Consider the following 6339-nt stretch of genomic DNA (forward strand, 5'->3'; position numbering starts at 1 on the left):
ATATCTCAGGACAACATAAGAGATAAAAATGCATATGGCCTTAGTAGCTAGAAAACAATCACTCCGTCATTACAAGACCACCTAGATTTCGGCACTTAATCTAAATAATGGCACTAGTTGTAGTGCTTATTTGCATTAACACCATGGAAAAGCAACAACAATGTTTCAAAGCACACTTACTAGAAAAGTTGTAACGTTCTTAGAATATTTAATGATAGCATATGAACCTCATAACTATGGTGGGGAAACTACGGAACCCAAATATTGGAAGATATCTCATACCAAATCTGAGAAAAAAATAAAAAAGGGAAAAAATCAAAATCTATAAATCAAGCAATGAATTGTTTACAAATCAAATACAATTCCTTTAACTAATAGTTAAATTGTGGTGATATATTTAAATATTTAGTAAGAAGGTAACTTCAAACCATGGAATATTACCTTTGTCATTACTGTCATCCCTCAATGACTGAGATTACAAATCAATACTTATGGAAAGATTGTAAGAAATTCTGTGAAATAGTAAAGCGTAACCTCTATTTTCAAGCAACAAAATCAAGACATTGTTACATCAAGAGCCATAATTGATACATAATCAATGAATCAAGTCCTTGTATGGCACAAGCTTGTTTCACAACCTCTATTTTCTCAATAACAAAATCGAGACATTGTATGTGGTTATTGCCAAAAGGAAACTGCGTTCTAATTTGGAAGAGGATCTTATCAAAAGACATGGATTTATTCAAAGCTACAAAGCCTAATGAGTTACTGAAAAATAAGTTGGAATATGGGATCATGATACTTAAATTGAAAAAAAATGCTTTCCTTTTAGAAACATTACAGTTATACAATGCTTTTTGAAAGCATTAGAATTAGAATTTGATATTGGGCCTTTCTATCAAGACAAATTTTCATTAACAGAATGTACTTTCCTACCTGAAACGTTGTAGATATCCAAGAAAAACTTGAAAAGCATAAGAGAACTTAGCATAATGTACTTTCTTTCCTTCCTTAACATTCTTAAAGAGTTGAGGTTCTCCAAGTCATCAGGTAACTTTCGAAGGAAATGACAGTTAGTAATAGTCCAATTCACAACTGAATATGTGTCACAAATACGAGGGGGCATCTCCTCCAAATCACAAAAGTGCTCCAGGTTAAAATCTAGCATTATTGGAAGCTTAATGCTCGACTGGTTGTTATTGAACCCAGACATTTTTCCATTCTTCACTAAAAGCTTAAAGATAGCTTCTCTAAGTTCTACATTACTTTACTATGCTCTTGAAGTGGGGGCACATGCAGGCTCTCCAAGTGAATAGTCTTAAACTAAGTGAAGATAAGGCCGATAGATAATTCAGTGTGGATCTCTTTAACCCATAATTGAATACTATGTCTTTCTCAAACCCATAATTGAATACTATTAGGACTTCTAAATTTTTCATGGAACTCAAAAATGTTGGAAGAAAGTATTTGCTTCCAAAAAGAGTAAAACTAAAGCCTCTCCTTGAGGACAATTGATGTCACACCACTAACACTTCTCCATGGAATCTATATAGGTAAACCACAAATCCAAAATTCCATTAGAATATTGTGTTTATTGAATACACAAATGAAATCATTGCATTTCTTTAAAATATCTTTTGAAATCAAAATTACCGAAATTACATATCGATAACATAGTGGGTGTAGGATAAAATTCCCCCGTGTCATTCACAGAAAGAATGAGAAAAAATCTAATACTATATATAAAACCAAGAAAAATTCAAATTCATCACTTCTAGGGACCTCGTAACCACCCTGCCAATACACAAGTATGTTCCTATTTGCAGTTAGAAAAATTACCCAAATTACAATCTTTTTACTCCACCATATGTTGGAAAGTTATAGAAGGATGACTAGTGCAATCAATCCATTCCTTTTAGCCCTGGATTTGTTTCAGTTTAAAACAAAAGTGCACAAATATACTTGTCCAATGTCTATGTTTTAACCATTCACCTTAAGATGTTTTTACAATATAATTTCCTAAGTCTATTTAATATCTTCATTATCATAAAAACCAACCTATATCCATCTTAACTCCACCATCTACCACTCTTAGGGGGATGAAATCTATTTATCCCTCTGAGCACTTGGTAGACCCATAATTAAGATGGATCTAAGATGATAGAATTTCCCCTTTAAATAGTCTATGCTCACATGAATACCATGGTATTACCATGGGTCAATACCATGGGTTATCATAAACCTGGAGCTTAAAAATTACTATTAGTAATTTATAAAAATTAATAAAATTAATAGCTGAATTTTATTTTATTTTTTATTTTAACCAAGCTAAAATGTTTAACATACATTAAATTACAACATCCATTTTTACTCTTGATCCACCAAGCCCCGAGATGGATCAAATATTTTTTCAGTCTATGCTAGTTTGCATATCACCATATTTGATACCTCTCGGGGGTTAGTAGATCTAGAGTAAAGATGGATCTATGCTGGTTTAATTCCCCCATTTAAATAGACTACATTCCAGGTGAATACCATGGGTCAATACCATGTGCCATTTTGGTGAATACCATGGGTCAATACCATGTGCCATTTTTATTTTTATTAATACTAATATTAGGGTTAATAATGTTTTTTTGCATGGTATTAATAACAATCTAGTCCATGGTATTTGTCCCATAGTATTTTTCCCATAGGTTTCACCTAAATATAAGGCATTTTTTGAGTGTTCGTAAATATAAGGTGACTTATGGAGTAAATATAAAAAAATGTTTTATTTGTTTACCATACCTCTCGTTTATTTATATTTTTATTAATTTACCATACCTCTTTTACAAATATGGTATTTGGCTCATAGGATTCACTTAAATAAAACCTCTTTCTTGAGCCTTCATAAATAGAACAAGGGTTATGGACTAAATATAAAAAGAGGTTTTATTTATTTACCATACGTCTAGTTTATCTATATTTTTATTTATTTACCATACCTTTTGAGTAAGTATAAAAAGACGTTTTATTTATTTACCATACCTCCACTTTACTTATATTTTTATTTGTTTACACCCTTGCATGTATATAAGGTGACTTATGGAGTAAATATAAAAAATGTTTTATTTATTTACCATACCTCTTTTATAAATATGGTATTTGGCCCATAGGATTCACTTAAATAAAACCTATTCTTGAAAATGGGCGAATGGATTCACTTAAATAAAACCTATTCTTGAAAATGGGCGAATGGAAGGTTGTAACTCCTAGTTTCAAGGGCTAAATTTACCTTTTTTACCCTCTCCCTTAAAATAAGGTGGGCTATTTGAGGTGATTTGTAAAAATGTGCTATGATACAAAATATTCGCCCACTAAAAATTTAGAAACCCCTTAATTTCGCCAAAGGGTGAACATACGCCCCTAAAATTTTCTATGAGTTGAGAAGGATTGATGGAGGAAGCAAGAACAAAATCTGCAGCAAGAATGAACTAAGGGGGAGAGTACTATGCTTTATCTGCAAGGGACCTTAACCATTCATGTCCATGTGATAAGGAGGCAACAAGGGAAGAATAGTTAGAGACTCCTTCAGATCATGGGGATTCATCCATAGTTGGGCTCACCAGTTTTTAAGAGAAAACCTATTAAATATTTGAGTCGTCAAGTACATATGGTGAGCAGAAACACAATGTGTTTCAAGGAAACTTACAGGACAAGCCAGTGATAATCCGTTAGATTGACAAAATATAGGGGGAAAGGAAGGAGGTAATTCCTCCTGATGATGTAGTTGAGTCCACAGATATCAAGGAGGACATCCATAAATAGTATGAGAAATCTAGTGTGAATAACAATCCACCAGTACATCCATGTTTTTCAACCAGAGAGGGTGGACAACAAATTGTCCCCACTTGCGGAAAAGGCTAGGGCAAAGACATTCAAGGATAATCAAGTGAGGATCCAGTAGTAATAAACCAACATGATCATGCAGGACAACATGACAAATATAGTATGCAAGATGAGCCATTTCTGGAGAATTAGTCAAACGTTCAAGTTGGAGCTATGATAGTTGAGCATCTGGTATGGAAAAATATAGAGGAATTTAGCAGGTCACCAAAATTTCTAGTAGGGAACTTTTAGGGAAATATCACGCATTTCAAGACACATCTTATGATGTTGAAGCAGAGAGTATGGACAACCCGAGACACCATCTTATAGGAGAACATAAAAATTGAGGAGCTCATAAGGGTATGTTCCGAGTCAACAAACAAGTTGTCTAATGTAGAGGAACGTCTCAAGTCCCTCACAAGGCAGTAGGAGGAATGCGGTTAGGAGTTCCAGAGGAACCCTATATAGGAGTACATAGATAAATCTTATAGCACTACCAACCCACCTGTATACATTAGGAAGAGAAGGGTAGAGTTCTCCAAATGGATCATGTTTTTTTTTTTAATATAAAAAGGTCGGTTATATTTTTATATTTCCAAAAAAAGAGGGAGGAGCAAGCTCCTACTACATTTGATGTTGACTAGATTCATGCCAAAGGATAGAAGGATGGGAACGTAGTCCCTGAAACCTTTCGACATGCTTCCAAAAATTCCAGAGATTCCTGTTACTACTTTGGCATATTGCCTTACAAACTGAGACAACAATGAAATACATTTTCATAACATACTTCTAAATTACTTATAAAACACTTAAAAAATTATTAATATTGGTTCACTGAATGGTCCTGCTAAGTCCTCTGCTTGTCGCTCTGATAAGTTGAATTTTCTCTTCCATGGTTTAGTGTGATGTTTTTGAGATAGGTAACTGTGTCACCAGGTGAGTACATTTGTTTTTGAGTGAAGTAACTTCTGCCTTCTAGCTCTCCAACTGTCTCTTTAGATAGCCATTCTCAGCCTTCATTTCAAACCTCAGGTCTTGTATTGTTTCTTTTATCTTACTAATCATAAACTTATTGGCTCTGCAGGTGACACAACTATTGTTTTGGGAGGCTCTCTCAATTGGATTGAACACCATTTCTGTAGGGTCTTCAAATTTCCTAAGAAACACAATTTGGTTCTCTATTTTGTGATGATGCTTCTTGAGATTTCTTCTTGTAAACCACCTTGCTAAACTTCCCCTACCCTTGAAAGAATGACACCTTTATTTCTGCTTGTTGTGACTTCGATGTTTTGCCTTCAATTTATGGCCAGATGATAGAAGCAGAAACAAGCAAAGGGAAAGGAACCTTTCTACACTGGTAGCTAAATATTGGAAGGAGAAGAGGGGACCCGAATCGAGATTTATGATGCTTAGGCACTCTAAATACAAACATAATAGAGGTGAATGACTGACCAAAAGGTTGAGTGCAATTGGAAGGAAACGACCAGCTATCTGATTGCAGAGAGGAATCAGACTGAAGAAAGGCAGGAATTAAAATGAGAGAAGTGCCCAGACAGCTTTGAAGGGTGAAAGGGTCAGCGAGGCAAGGGGAGTGATGAAAGACAGGGGTTGCAGGATTAGTGATGATCAAACTGAGACTACGAAAGGATAAGGAAGACCCAAGATATAAAGGTGATGAGCGAGCAAAGTAAGGATCATGCCACTTAAAAATTGTGCATAATTGGGGAGGCACTATTGGCTTTACCACATTGATCTTCGAGCTATGGCTGCAACATGATTTGCGCAGGAGATTTTGATTGAGATCACAGGACTTCCGTGCTTTTTTGGCTGGTGAAATATCTTTGCAGAGATTTATAATGATACTTCGAATCTGCTTTGTTTTGGACTTCATATTTTCATGGGAAAGAGTGATTTTTGTCATGATGTTCATGAAGGGACAAACAATAAGGAATCATTGTGTGATACACCTCCACCTCTTCTCTTGTTTCTCCTTCAAGCCTGGACACTGCCATATTTGCAAAGTGGTCTGTAATGCTATTGTTTTCCCACAGAATGTGCTTGAATGTTATGTTTCCTAAACCTGCCAGATTGTGCCTTATTCTTTTAAGAATTTGATTCATGGCAATGTTTGAGGAGTTTCTTCTACTGACCATAGCTTCAATTATAATTGTTGAATCCCCTAGAATTATTGGGTCTCTAATCTCCTTTTTTTTAAGGATCTTGGATCCCATTAGCAGACTATATGCCTCTGCCCTGTTGTTGGAGGTTTCCCCCAGACCCTACTCAAAGGAGACAATCATTTTCCCCCGGCTCAGTGACGTTCCCTCCAACTCCTGCCCTGCCTAGATTATCTTTGGAGGCCCCATCAAAAAAGAGACAGAACCTATTCAAGCTTTCTTTCCAATTTATAAATTCTTCCTTGTTTAGTCTGATTTTCCAATTCTGAATTGGAGTTCTATCCCTGGGATT

This window comes from Pinus tabuliformis, chromosome 6 (assembly GCF_031772625.1).
Source record: "Pinus tabuliformis cultivar Carrire ecotype Pingquan chromosome 6, CPIR1, whole genome shotgun sequence".
In the NCBI taxonomy this organism is placed as follows: domain Eukaryota; kingdom Viridiplantae; phylum Streptophyta; class Pinopsida; order Pinales; family Pinaceae; genus Pinus; species Pinus tabuliformis.